This window comes from Parasteatoda tepidariorum, chromosome 7 (assembly GCF_043381705.1).
Source record: "Parasteatoda tepidariorum isolate YZ-2023 chromosome 7, CAS_Ptep_4.0, whole genome shotgun sequence".
In the NCBI taxonomy this organism is placed as follows: domain Eukaryota; kingdom Metazoa; phylum Arthropoda; class Arachnida; order Araneae; family Theridiidae; genus Parasteatoda; species Parasteatoda tepidariorum.
Genome location: NC_092210.1, coordinates 48,908,005 through 48,923,375, shown reverse-complemented (window position 1 = coordinate 48,923,375; position 15,371 = coordinate 48,908,005). Strand labels below are relative to the sequence as shown.

At 28.4% G+C, this 15,371-nt stretch overlaps 1 long non-coding RNA gene across 1 annotated transcript in view; it reads right to left on the bottom strand.

Moving 5' to 3' along the window:
* LOC107448800 (uncharacterized) overlaps window positions 1–15,371 on the bottom strand; it is a 33,625-nt gene that overhangs the window by 7,205 nt on the left and 11,049 nt on the right. The window contains exon 2 of the long non-coding RNA XR_001584696.3: window positions 10,067–10,253. This is a non-coding gene — a long non-coding RNA (uncharacterized lncRNA). The remainder of the gene's footprint in view (window positions 1–10,066; window positions 10,254–15,371) is intronic.

Here is a 15,371-nt window from a genome sequence, read left to right as displayed (position 1 = left end):
CATAGGATCAAAATTGTGATGGCATGTCTTCGGCCCCAGGGATGTTTCCCAGACCGTCGCCAATAGCCCATTGTGCAGCTCCAGTGCGACGTAAATGAACTACAACAACAACAACTTCACCTATCGTAAGAGATAAGAAATACTAGACATTTGGGAGTTAAGCAGCTTTATGGTGCTGCCACCTATGTGTGAATAAGAGCATCGTATTATAATAATTTAGGGACACAAATCGGGGAGTGCACTGGAAACTCTTCATGTGTTGAGGAAATTTCGTGGTGTCCATGCTGGGACTCAAAACCTCGTTCTGTCGTTCATGAGATTGGTGAATTAGCCCTTTCGGTTATAATATGTACCAAGCAGGAAGGAACTAAGCGGCTTCATAAGGTGGCTTTAATTGGTACCTTAAAATTCTGCTTGTTTAACCGTATTAGGTGAAAGCAGCTAATAAACTGTTTTTCTCACAGTTAACAATTTGAATACCACCTTATTTATGGTTATTTGACTGTTTTGTTTGAATATGGTAAAATAACAATTGAATAAATTGTTATTTAACCATTTTTTTCGAAAACTTTCTAACAATGTATAGTAACTGAAAGATATTTAAGCAACTAACTCACACTCTATCACAGAAATCTTAATGTGAACTCGTCTATAGTAGCCTTATAATCATGTGTATCCTCACTCTACCACCATAGAGTTACTTATTTCTCTAAGATAATTATTGTAAAATAAAAAAATGCAAATTATATGCAAAGATTAAAATATAGGTCTTTTTATTACATAATATCTCCTATTATTTCAAACAAGGAATAAAAATGTTTTCAAGTAGCAATTAAAGAGGATTTTAAAAATTTGCTGATTTACAAATTTTGCTATTTGACAATCAATTTCGGTGCTATGCATGCATTGTCAATTTGTCAAAATATACACAAAATTGTGATAGATAAAGATGTTCATTTTGTTTCCATGTCTATGTTTTGTTTCTTCCCTTCCTTTCTTGTTATTAAAAGAACGCCAAGTTTGCTCACCTAATCGAATTTCAAAATTTTTTAATTATAAGTCATTCTTTCAAAATTACAGGATAATGATATGTAATAATCTCTATACTTACTAATTGTATAAAAAAGTTTCTTAGTTTGGAAATATTTTAAATGAAAATTTAAAAAAAAAAAAATATTTAATCAACTAATTAGTCTTTCGCAACACTTTAACATATAATTTTTATTAAACATAATTTAAATTTTTTTTCTTCATTATTTTGTATTAATTTAAGTTAAAATAAGTTAAAAATATTACATTTAGCATTTTAATAACTTATGGTTTTTGAAATACAGCATGAAACACTGGAGAATTTTTTTTTTTGCGTTATAGGTAAAATCTTCTAAACACGGCTCACTTCTAAACAATAATTTTTCAAAGCTGCATTTATTTGCAGTTACTTAGATGTAAAAGAAGCTGTTATTCATCTCTGAAATTTCTTTAATTTACAAAATCAATTATTGAACATGAATGAAATGAATATGAATGAAATGAAATTAATATGAATGAAATGAAATTAATATGAATGAAATTAATATGAATGAAATGAATATGAATGGAATGAATATGAATATGAATGGAATGAATATGAATATGAATGGAATGAATATGAATATGAATGAAATGAATATGAATGAAATGAATATGAATGAAATGAATATGAATGAAATGAATATGAATATGAATGGAATGAATATGAATGAAAGGAATATGAATGAAAGGAATATGAATGAAATGAATATGAATGAAATGAATATGAATGAAATGAATATGAATGAAAAAAAAATTAAGTTTTTTTTTTGATTTTATGTTAATTACAAATATAATTTCAATCATATAACAGATTTTTTTAGTAGCTACTAGAGTTCTGTTTATAATTAAAAAATACAAAAATATATTTATACTTGACAGGAAAAATATATAAAAGGGATTCCGGTGTCTCATCATCTTCAAAGGGTTAAATAATAAAAGAATAAAAAAGCTGCTCGCAAAATCAAAATATGTCTTAAAATAGCAACTACTATTATTTCGAAGCATAACCTAGTTTTTCACGTACATTTAGAATAAAAGATAATATTCCAATTTCAAAATTTTTTTTCTCCACGAATTAATAAAAGGATCATATGAACTGCATGATACCAATTAAATAATATAATGAACCAAAATATTCATTTGATTTAATAAACGATGCTCAGCTTACGTAACATAATAGACAGCACTGAAACATAATTGTAACCTTTGAAAAATATTTTTCTTTTATGACATAAATATTAACATATCTACGATTCATGGCTAAAAAAATTAACAGGAAAAAAAAACATCATTATGACATGAAAAAAATAAACGAATTTGTAAAACATCACAGATAAAAAACATTTCACGCTAAGTATTGTTTTTGTTCCTTGTTAAGGCACTATTTATAAGCTTTCATCAAGTAAAACAAATCTTTTTTATGATAAGAAATCAAATAAAATTATTTATTCTATTTTTGTTATATCCGATTATATAGCAAAGCATAATCTTCTTACTCTTTCGGCTCCAACTAATAAAGTGGATAAAGTTAAATACAATAAACGATAGAAACTGATTATGGTTATTGATATTGAAATTACATATTGTGAATGGGATCAGTTATTGGACGCTTAATTATTTCGATGAAACTAAGACCTATATTTATAGGTTTATTGACAGTGAGTTGAGAAGAGATGAAAAGTGATTAATTTTAGTTTGCTTATATATTTGTTATTTTTCTTAAAAAGAAAGTTCAGATTGATGCTTCTAATCTAGGCTGCGTCTTTCTTTGTATGAAATAACTCTTTTTAGTGAATAATATGCTATTTTTTTAATAACTCTTGTGGTTTTGTAACCAATAATAATGGCTGATAGATTAGTTTTGCTCTCAGGTAGTTAGTAATCTCAACAATAATTGTGAAAATGGGGAAAAATATCAATAGAAAGAAAAACCACAGTTTCTTGATTTGTGATAACAAAACTTTTGAAATTTAAAAAATTATTTCGAAGTTCACAAAAATTAAGAATCATTCATGGTTTAAATGATAGTCACTCTATTAGGACAAATCTTACCAAATTGGCGGTTTTTTGTAAAAGTGTAAATATTTAAGCTACTTTCTATTTAAATTTAAAGACAGTTTAGCCTATTCTTTTGAACAACATACCATTGTTAGAATTTGTCGAATATTAGGCGATTCATAAGAGAAACTAATTAATTTTTTTTAATATTTGCAAATTTCGCTATAGACACAGGGAACAGTATTTTTTATTGAAATTAAACTCTTAGAAATAACGAAGATACAACAACTTTTGGATTTACTTGCGTATGGATGCAGAAGGTTTGAGTACTATATAAAGACTAGTTTAGAAGGGAACGATTTAGGTTTGAGTTCCTCATTTTATTTTAAAGCATTTTTTTATATTTTTTACTGTAGGCACACACGGGCAACATTTTATTGAAACTAAATTTACAAAAATGAGTAAGATACATCTTTTGGATTAGAGTGCGTATGGATGCTGTAGGTTTTCGTAAATTATATTAAACTTAACGAAATTAAAGACTTGTTTAGAAGAAAATGGTTACATATTAAGGCTGGTGATTAAAGGACTTCGTATATTTAATGTTAAATTTTTATTAAAAAAATGTGAAGAAGTTATTTGCATACATAAAAAATATTTTTTGAGAACATTATTTAATGTTTACGAATGAGTATAACACGCAGGCTTACAACAATGCTGATCTTATATATTATCTTATGTTGACGAATGAGTATAACACGCAGGCTTGCAACAATGCTGATCTTATGTATTATCTTATGTTTACGAATGAGTATAACACGCAGGCTTGCAACAATGCTGATCTTATATATTATCTTATGTTTACGAATGAGTATAACACGCAGGCTTGCAACAATGATCTTATATATTATCTTATGTATCATTGTATCGTATTTATGTATCTTATGTATCAATATATCTTATGTCTTGCTTCAACCTAGAGGAAAATATTCTCAAATGAGTGTACTGCCGTATTACAAAGTGTTCAAAACTAATATTAAGAATATATACAAAAAAGGGCAAAATTTTGGCTGGACTTTTTTTGATGTGAAATTTTTATTTTATTATTGCCGACTCGCCGACTCTTTCTTGTAACTATGCAGCGCTTTTTTTGTAACTATGTCACAACAAAACATAATTTAATGTTTATTATTGATGTTCAGAAAAGTATTTAAACACATCTGATGATGTGATACTGCTGTACTGAATAAAATTTAGAATATAAGTTTCATTTATATGTAATCTGAGGAAAATTCAATAGAAAAAATATAATAAAAAAACATTACAAGTAAAAAATATGAAAGAAATATTCTTTTAATTTTTATCGAATTGTGGAGTAATTGAAGAGAAAATATTTATACATTAAACAGAACTTGATATGAAGAAAAGATGATTGTTTTTCGAGAAAAAGATATTTAGAATATACATGAAAAAAATCATAAAAATTTTTTAAAAAAAGTGTTAGTTTGAACGCTTTGTGAAATGTGAAGATAAATTCCAATTTTTTTTATTGAGTTTTTAAATCAATTGATTCTCCATTACGTCATCCTTTTAGTGATATAAAGAAAAAAAATTATTAAATATAGAAAAAAATGTTAGAAATAGAAAATGATACGCCACCTGTCATCTCAATACTAATGAAAACGAATCTGGACTTTTATTTCTTTTGTTTTGGTTATAATAGATCTGAATAGGGTCAATAAATCATGACCTTTCGTAACTTTGTTCACTAATAATGGCTTTTGTGTTCAAAAAGTTACAGAATAAGAACAATACGTATGGTGTGAAAGTTTACTTTCTTCTTTTTGTTACTATTGAATCGTATTTTTAGAGGTGTTTTCGAATGCCATCAGCCATGAAAAAGTGTAAAGAAGAACACTTTCTTTTGTTTTTAAACGTTCTTTTCATATTTTTCGAGTTTATCAGTTATTGAATCAAAATGAGATATTACGCCAAATGCTGTGAGCTCAGTTTATACTAGAACAATTGAAGCACGCGTTTAGAATAATGAAATAGGGAAAAGTCCGATTAAAATATGAAGAAGCGTTTATTTCTATAGTCTCAAGCTTCTAAAAACTGTACTTTACCTTTAAAGTAATTATGTAAATGCAGGGAGAAGAAAAAACACAACATGCTATAAAAATATTATTAGAAAATTTAAATAAAAATAAGTAAATCCATAAAAGCTGATCAATAACGTATATTTAAACTATTGTTATTACTAAAATATAGACAAAAATAATCGCTTTTATATTGTAGTTTTTGCATTTATGGAACGGTTCGTTGTCTTTGTTCTATAGATGCCAGAATATACAGACTTTTTCAGTTTAATACAAGTTTTACACTTTTGATTTGAGTTACACCCTCACACATTTATTCATTTGATCGGCTTTTTAATCATTTTTTTTATTCACATATTCATTGACTCCCCTATTCATTTATTTCCTTGCTCATGCATTTATACTTTCAGTCATTCCCTAGCTGATACTTTGACTAATTCATTCATTCATTACCCAAGAGATTTGTTTTTTAATTCCATCATTAATTTATTTATGAGTCCTTTACATTATTAATTAATTTATTCCTTTGTTCAATCAGTCATTCATTTATTCATGTCCTAACCCAACTTATTCACGCACTCTTTCATTCTTCAACTTTTTATTAACTGACTAATTTTCTAACTTTGACTTCATGTTCTGTTAAACTAATTATGCTTTCAAAATTTAGTAGCATTTTCTTCTCTGAAATATCGTAAATGAAGAAAACCAGAAAAGAGCCAGTAACCAGAAAAGAGAAACTATTATCATGCAAATGAGATTATAGTTCATATAACTACGTGCAGACTAGGTATCCCCTTTTTTTGTTTGTGCAGACAAGGTATGTAGGTATGTATCTATGCTTTTAATAAACAGCTGACCAGTTTACAAAAAACCTATTTTATTCAGAAGAAATTTATTTCTTATTCTACAGAAATGCATTTCTGCAAAATCCGTCGAATTCATCACTAGTGTCTTGCAAGAAAACGTGTATTTTCAGAAAACATACAACTCAACCACACACGGGGAACAAAATTCTGCGAAAATTATCGTACTATGTCGTAAACATATTTTATTCTTATTATCACACATCTAAGGTGTGATGATAAAATTACCAAATTTTACCATAGTTACAAAATGTTATCATATATTATGAAAGAAAATTTTATTGTTAATTTTAACAAAGTCATTTCTAAAGTAATTCCGGTAAAACTTTTTACGCTTTATGGTGTTCCCATAGTGTCACAAGCACGATAAAATTTACCAAATCATGGTAGTTTTTACCATGATTTTTTTCTTAGTTCAAGGATGACCCTTTTATTACAAGGACTGCAGATATCAATTTCATTTCTATCTGTTTTCTATAAACAGTAAAAAATTTTACAACCCTACAAAAATTCATCTCTATAAAACTGCTTGAATAAATTCCTTCAATGCATTGTTAACATACTACAAGAGTTACTTTTAAAGTTATCAGGCATCAGCTTTTCACAATGCTCAATTTTATACAATTTAAAAAAATTAACTAGCAGTAATTGATTTTTTACAATTCTACTGAAACTAATTCCTACAAAAATCAAATATTAATCTTAAGGGAATCGATTACTATGATCTTCTTAAAATCAATTTCTATAATTAGAAGAAAAAAAAGATTTTTGATTACTTTTAAAATATTAACTTAAATCATTACTTAATTAAAAAAAAACTTCCTTACCTTCAAAAATATGCGGTTGGGAAAAAAGTCGACAAGCTTCATGTGATCAAAATCGACGCCTATTCTCAAGTCCGTCTGCATGTTTTTGAATCCTATCAGTATATTTTTGTAACCAATGAAGTATTTTTAATCAAGTTATATTTCGCCGCTTCAGTTTTTCGGGGTTTACATATGTTTCTTTTTTTCTTCCTTGTCGTATGCCTGTTTAGGCAGTGGGGGTGCGATTGTTCCTGTTTTTCAGTGGCGCCATCTATGGCCAGGAATTCGACTTCTCCCACGCCATTCACACAACCACAACCCGCTTATAGGGCTGGTCACATTACACACAAAGGAGAAAGGACATAGAACACACAGAGGGAGAAAGAAACATCCATGCCTTGCCCGGGATTAGAGCCCAGAACCTTTCTGATGCAAGGACAGTTCCCTGCCCCCTACGCAGGCCGGTCGGCTTTACTTATGTTAAGTGTTTTGTTCACCATTTTTTTCATGAAATACTCTTTCAAATAAATACAAATTTATTATATAGTTTTTCTTTCATTTTTTTTCAACAAAACTGTCTACAATAAATTTAGCCTGATAGTAAACGTTCTAAATTAAACTGCTTAACAAATGTTGAAAGCAACTACAGAACTCAACACCATACAATATTATGGGAATCAATTAGAATACTCATTCAAGAATCAATTTTTAAAACTCCACAATTTAGAATTTATTTTTATATTTCTACAGGAATCAATTACTATAATTCCACAAGAATAAATTTTTATAATAGGTCGCAAAGCATTTTTGCTTTATTGTTTAAATAATGTTTTATCAACCATTTTTTCAAGAAGTTATGACGTAAAAACTTTCAAATTGATTCATTCTTTTCCGTTTAATTTGATAAATATTTTTTGTTCTTTCTGCAGGCACTTTTTTGAAAGTTTGACTTGACAATCAACATTTTAAATTGAACTATTAGCTTGTTTCACAAGTGTTAAAAATAGCCTGCTGGGTAGACATAATTGTAGTTTACCCAGACGAAAATATATAAATAAACTTCAGACAGGTTTGTAAACGCATAAGTAAAAGCAATGTAAGAATTGAACCAGCAAAAAGGTCATAACTTGTTGATTGCTTGCATACTTTAGAAAATTTATTTATTTTTCTTCATCGTGACTCATAAATTTATTAAATCTCTTTCTCTTAGCTTTATTTTTTGTAATTTAATAAACGTGCTTTTGATTTTGCAAAAGTTATGAAGTTATAATAAGCTTAAGTTGCAAGTTATATTAAGCTTAAGTTCAGAACACCTAATTATTTTACAGTTAGTTGCCAAGCTTGTTTTCTGAACATACAATGTAAAAATGAGCTTAACTAAAGGGGTCAATCCTAACTACTTTAATCCTTATGGCTATACGGAAATAATAGGTAATTTTGCTACAGGCAAAACATTCTACAAACTACTTGATTTGTCAGTGTTAAATGTTGCAACTGGTCTGTGGCCAGTTGTAACATTTTATCACTGACCACTTTTATAAAAATTTAAAATTTTGATAGATTTAAAAAACTTTTAGTATTAATGAGACATTTTCTTTAAACCTTTCTCAACATTACAAGATTCAAAGTAATATTAAATATTACAAGGTTCAGAAGAAAAATGTTGAGAGTAAAAGGTAAAATAAAGTAATTTTCTGAATGCTATAATTTTTTTTAATTCCATATTTATTTTTAAAGAAAAAATTACACTGTTATTCAAAGTCAACTGGCAAAAAAATAAATAAAAATACTTAAACATCAAATTTAGCATTTAATCGTCCGACACTGTAAAAAATTTAGGATCAAATTACTGTAGAAAGTACCGGCACTTTGGGTGAATCATTCATAAAATTCATTTCTACCGTAAAATATTATACCGTAATTTTTACAGTAATATTTATCAAATTAGAGTGAGACAGTGACTTCGCTGAAATTATTTCTGTAAAAATTATGGTATATCACATTTTTTACCTTAACATGTTTCTGTAATAACTGGATTTTACGGTAAAATGTACCAACTCCTTGAATGCCGATACTTTTTACAGTAATTTGATCCGGAATTTTCTACAGTGTTAAATAACGGTCACCAGTGTTGATCGTTAATTTTGCCCTATTCTAATGACTACAATCAATTATAAATGTGTTAAAAATGGTGCAATCTTTCTTAATTCTCCACAATGGTAGAATTCGGGAGAATTAAGTTCCACAAATTTGAAATAAATCGTATCCTCAGAGACAATGTTCAAGAAGAGGTAAATAAAAGTTCACTCGATCATAAGATTTTCGATGAAGGATAAAATAACTGGGGAAAAGATATTTAGAATAAATTTATTCATAATTGTCTTCGAGGGCATGCATCAATAAAACAATAATACAAAAGAAACGCAAGTTTATTTTTGTGTTATAACTGAGGTTGGTGTACATGTAAAGTGTTAATATTTCTCAATGTTAATAATCATAATTTCTAAAATCCAACAGATGGCGCTCTGCGCAGTAATGTAAAAGGATGAAATAGTTATTCTATAGAGTTTTTTTTTTTTTTTTTTTTTTTTTTTTTTTTTTTTTTTTTTTTATTTAATAATAGAGTTCGTTTGCTAAAATTAAAGTACTTATCTGCTTAAAAAGCCGGTGTCTGTTTTTAAATAACAGTATTTTTCCGTGAAATAAATGATTTTACATTTGCACACCCGCAGACCATTTTTCAAAAAAAAATTAATAGACTTTTTTTACAGTGTAGTTCGTAAAAATCTAAAGTCCTCCTTTAATAGCTAGCTTTAAGCTTCACTGCCTAAGTATGGCTAAGTATGACAACCTAAGTATATCTGTTCAAAATTCCGAGTTCACTTGCCAAGCAATGAACCAACAACAAAGGTCATTTTATTCTCTTAGTTTGCAAGCATTAGCATACAATTATAAACTCTGAAACATCACTAAATATGCAAATTGAAGTTCTTCAAATAATATTCATTGATCAAATATCCTGTTCTTAAATTTTTTAGACCAAAGCAAATCATGTTTGAACAAAGACGATTTTTAATGAAATGAAAACAAAACTCAAGATCTTGTGCTTAAAATATGCATATTTATCAGCAACTCACGCAATCATATTCTTCAGCATTACCTATATACTTTTTAAGACTCCGCACAATGATTTCGTGTATTCAAAATAGAACATAATTTTTTTTATTACCTCTTTATTTTGATTCGAAAAGGGCAGACGCATTTGAACATATTCCTTGAAGCATGAAGTACAGATCAGTCTTCTATTCAAATATCAATCAGTTCACTCTTTGGTTAAGATATCGCTTGCATTAAAACGATTTTATTTTTCACTTGTTATAAAATCGATCTTCACAATTACATTGATGGAAATGAATCTGAAATAGATGGATTAGTTTTTTGTAATGGAATTGAATTGATAAATAGAATCTGGATAGATATAAAAGGCGCGTTATTTTATGAGACTGTTTAATAAAGAATAATTGAAATCTTATTTAAGTTCATTGTTAAATGACAAACTTTATCTAATATTTAATAATCGAATAAATTTTACAGTTCTACATCAAACTTTGTAAATTAAACAAACTTTGATGACTTATAATCGAAAAAGAAGTTCTAAAGCTTGATACATTCCAGTTTCATCAGATTTATTAGCAAGATTGCTTTGAAATCACATTAACCATAAGTGTATATTATTTAAAAATAATATATTTTTGAAGTATTTAACAAATAATTATTTTTGTATTAGAAAACTTAAAAACATTATAAAAGTAAAATAATTTTTTTATTTCTCCCTTTTTTTACCTATATCTATTTTAATGTTTTCCAGATACTATGAACTGTCATATTCGAAGCATAATCTGTCAAAGACAAATTTTTGATATCAAATAAACTAACTCATTATATAAGAGTTAAATAAAAATATGAACTAATTTTGAAAACGTAAAATTTTATATTTTACTCTATGTTTCGAAGAAAATATTTGTCTTTAACATAAATGTAAATTATTCAGAAGATGTGTATTCTGTACTACAATTACCAATTACTTGGTATTAACTTTTTTAAATTGAAGTTGTAATTTATAAGAGCTTATTTGTGTAGTTGCTATATAGTTGAAGTTTGCACCAGTGTTCGTAAAGTTTCACTTATCACTTCTTTAAATTTTAATTTAGAGTTACCGAATTATGTATATATTTTGGAAAATTATGGCAAAAGTTACTCGCAATGTAATAGTTAAATTATGAAAGCATTGAAAAAAATTTTGTATTTTATAAAACTTAGTTTTCTTTAAATTAGAAGCACAATTAAAGCACTATTTTCAAGGATTTTTGTGGAAGATTTTCAAATCTGTGGTCAGTAGAAAAAGCGAACTTTCCTCACTAAAAATATAACTGTAAATTCTCCAATCAAACCAATCACTTGAGATTCCTTGCCTAAGGGGACAATGCTCTCCCAGTGAGGTGACTCGGGTTCAAATTCAGACGTTGACTGATCATTAAAAATTCTGAGTTCGGCTCGCTCTGACCACAATGCTGATATAGTTATATTAAAAACTTTTTTTTGGTAAAATAACAAGGACTTTTGCTAAAATAACATCAATTATCTACGTAAAAAAATAGACTCCCGTTTTTAAATAAAAGTATTATTTTGTGAAATAAACGATTTTATGCTTTCCCACCAGTTGGCAGTTTCGTAAATTTAACATATTTTTTTTACAATGTTGAAGAATCAAATATTCAAAATGTGCACAGACTTTTCAATAAATTATAAACATTTTAAAACAACTTTCATTTGCACTTGTGTTTTAAAAACTATCTATATATCACTTGCATAATATGGGCTTATCTATAAATATGGGCGTGACAATCCTAACAGTTAACATTTTCTGCATGAACCTTAGAGCTGAAGTCATTGACAATATGAAAACTTGCCCACCATGATCCAGGATACATCCCGAAGTTTTCTATTTCAGTCAAGAGGCCCTGGTTTCAAGGAACTTAAACTTGCCGCACTGTAGGTGGTACAATCTGTCTTAGATGCCATGACTGTCGGAAAAATAGTGAAAGTCTGACAAAATTTTAATCTCATCAGTCGTGAAATGTGGGTCAGCACCGCATATAGTCTCCTCTAAAGGAACCATCAATTAAAAGCATTGTTATTCAGTAGAGCTGTTCAATTATGCATTTAAAAATGCTGCAAAATTTTGGGAGTAAAGTTGGCTTAGATCTTTGGAATGAATAAAGCACAAATGAGCATTATGAAGCAAATGGTTTTTGATACATATCTTTGTATTTGATTTTGTTTAAAGGTTATTATATCTCTTAGTAATAAAATATGAACAAATTAGTGAACATAGCTCAATCGAATGTCTTGCAAGAAAACTATTTTAAGTGCTAGAAATTTTTGCCACTGATGTTAGTTTATATTTTTGAACTGAATGTAAGTAGTTAAGAGCATTAAGCGAATAATCTTACAAACATATTTTTTTAAATTTTATGGTTTTTGGTAGTCTAAATATTTTAAAGTGATAGAAAATTAAAATTGTGCATATAGGGGTCAAAAAAGAGCTAGTGGACATACGGCTAGAGTGAGTATCTTAAATAACTTTTTCATTCATCAGTCAAATTTCGTCTGTGAGATACCGTAGATTGGCAACAATGATGTACTATACTTTCATGCACAGTTGCATTATCAGACTATGAATACTTTAGTAAAATTTTGTAAAAGAAGATTTTCAAGGTGCAAAAGTAACTTTCAAATTTTCCCTTTACTTTTTATTATCATACTAGTGGGCTGCGCCCCCTGCTCACTAACGCTCGCCAACCCCGAAAATTGCTACGCAATCTTATATGGTTTGCTTCGCTCGCTACTAACTTAGGTACATTGCAAATGCACAAAATTCTAAGAATTCAAAACAATTATTCAAATCCATATAACAACTTTTTTTTAATAAAAAACAACATCTTTTTAGTAAATACTAAGTCATTAAAATAAATTTGAATTCAAATGAAGACTCATTGACTGAGACTCATTTTTCAATGAATAACTAATAACAATAATGAAACAAATAAATTCGTGACATAAATCAAAAATCGTCAAATAATTTCGTAATATATAAATTCGTGAAAAAAAAGCGCTTTCGGCAAAATACTAAAATAGAGATCTATCGACAAAGACTACTCACTTCTGCCTAGCTTAATAGTATGAGATTGCCGCAGCTGAATTGTTATTTCAGTTTCCGTTTTGAAAAGCGCTATATGTTGAGCCAAATCAGGTGGATTCGGCATGTGACATTTTTAACGGTAATCATTGGTCGATTTTCTAGCGTTGCCATTCGGGGAGTTGTAATGAGGCTTTTTTTGTCGCCGTGTAAGAGAAATATTTATAAAGATTTTAGGAATTTCAACAAAATGAGACAATGTGTTATAAATAATACGTTTTTTTTTACCTATTTTGATATTAACTTTTGCTCTGTATACTTTCATTTAACTAGCATTAGGCATAAACAAACACATGTCTCCGTGGGACTAGAGTAAAAACACGGTAGTGGAGCTAGTACGGACTATCCACATCCTACCTCCTGTAGAAGAAATGTAAATTGGTTTCAAATGTAACACATTTGATGTTATTTATTTTATAAATTAGAAGGATTTTGTAGAACAACATACCATTACAATTAGTGGTTCGATTATCAAGTAAAGAATTTAGCTCGAAACCTTTATACTAATTCACTCTTATTTTAATTTTACATTTTATAACCGTCGTTGAGCAGCCGACCCGATTTTTTGGTTTTACGACTACTAATGTAACTCCGTAAACTTGTAATTTTGTACCAATCCAGAAGACAAGATAACTCCTGGATCAGTACCCTCAGAAGTAAGATTTGTTATGGGAACATGGAGTACTTTGTGACTCGACAGATTTAACGTGCATCAGTCACCATTTACTACACGGGGATTCTTCAGCCGGAGAAAACGAACCCAGGGCCTCTTGGACATGGCCCAGTGTCCCACCAACCAGGCTATCCCGGCCGTTAATTCATCCTTTGAAGGATTTAAAAAAATTTAAAGAAGTTTTATCAAACTTGTTAAGGAAATATAATTCAATATAGATGAACTAAAAAGGAATTTTTGCCATACATTTTTATTTTATAACCGTCGTTGAACAACCAACCAAATTCTTTGGATTTACGACTAGTAATGCTCAACTCCGTAACATTGTAATTTAGAACACAATCCCGAAGACAAGGGAACTTCTGGATCAAGTATTGGGAGAAATTTGCCTTCGTGGAGGAATTTTTGATTGTAAGTGGCACTTTAAAGCATTTATTGGGCAAAATATTTGTCTATATTTATTTGCCCAAGATCTAGAGTACATTTTAATATTTATCTAAATTTGGACCATGACCTCTCAAAAACGGTCATTAAAAGAAAAATATCAAAAACCTGATACACAGTAATATTTACTGCAAAACCGCTGAATCACTGCAATTGAATAAATATTGCTGTAAAAATTACTCTATAAAACTTAACGGTGAGAATGTATGTTACGGTAAAATGAATTTTACGGATGATGCACCTAGAATGCCAGTCTTTATCGTCGTTTTATCCGGGACTTTTTGCAGCGTAGAAACGAAATACATAACAAGACATGATTTTGCTTATAAACTATTTTCAAAACAATTTATAAATTAAGCAAACTGGCAGATTTAGTTTCAACATATCTATTAGATAGAGGCGTGCATAAAATAAAAAAAAAGTTAGCAATTATCCTTACATTTTAATAATTATCCAAATTTCATTATCTAAATACATTTTAATAATTATCTAAATTTCATTATCTAAATACATTTTAATAATTATCTAAATTAGAGTACATTTTAATAATTATCTAAATTTTGACTATGACCTCCCAAAAACGGTCATTAAAAGAAAAATATTAAAAATCTGATATACATTAATATTTACTGCAAAAACGCTAAATCACTGTAATTGTATAAATATCAGTGTAAAAATTACTGTATAAAACTTCACTAATTAAACTTATGTATGTTTACGGTAAAAGGAATTTTACGGATGATACACCTAGGATGCCAGTACTTTTTATCGTCGTTTAGTCCGGAACTTTTTGTAGCATAGAAACAAAATACATAACAAGACATGATTTTGCTTATAAATTATTTTCAAAACAATTTATAAATTAAGCAAACTGACAAATTTAGTTTCAACATATCTATTAGATAGTTTAGTGCATAAAATAAAAATAAGAAGTTGGCAATTATCCCCAAAATATTAGGACAAAACAGAGTCACGTTTAAAAACGAGATCAATAACAAACTTTAATAATTAATTCGTTTATTTACATCAAATCATGAAAGAGATGAAACATCTAGAATATATCAATAACCGACCTCAACCTTTGAAGGTGAAGGCAACTGTAGTAGTATACATTTTAAAGTATCCTAAATTCTTTCTACAATTGGATAATATCGTTTT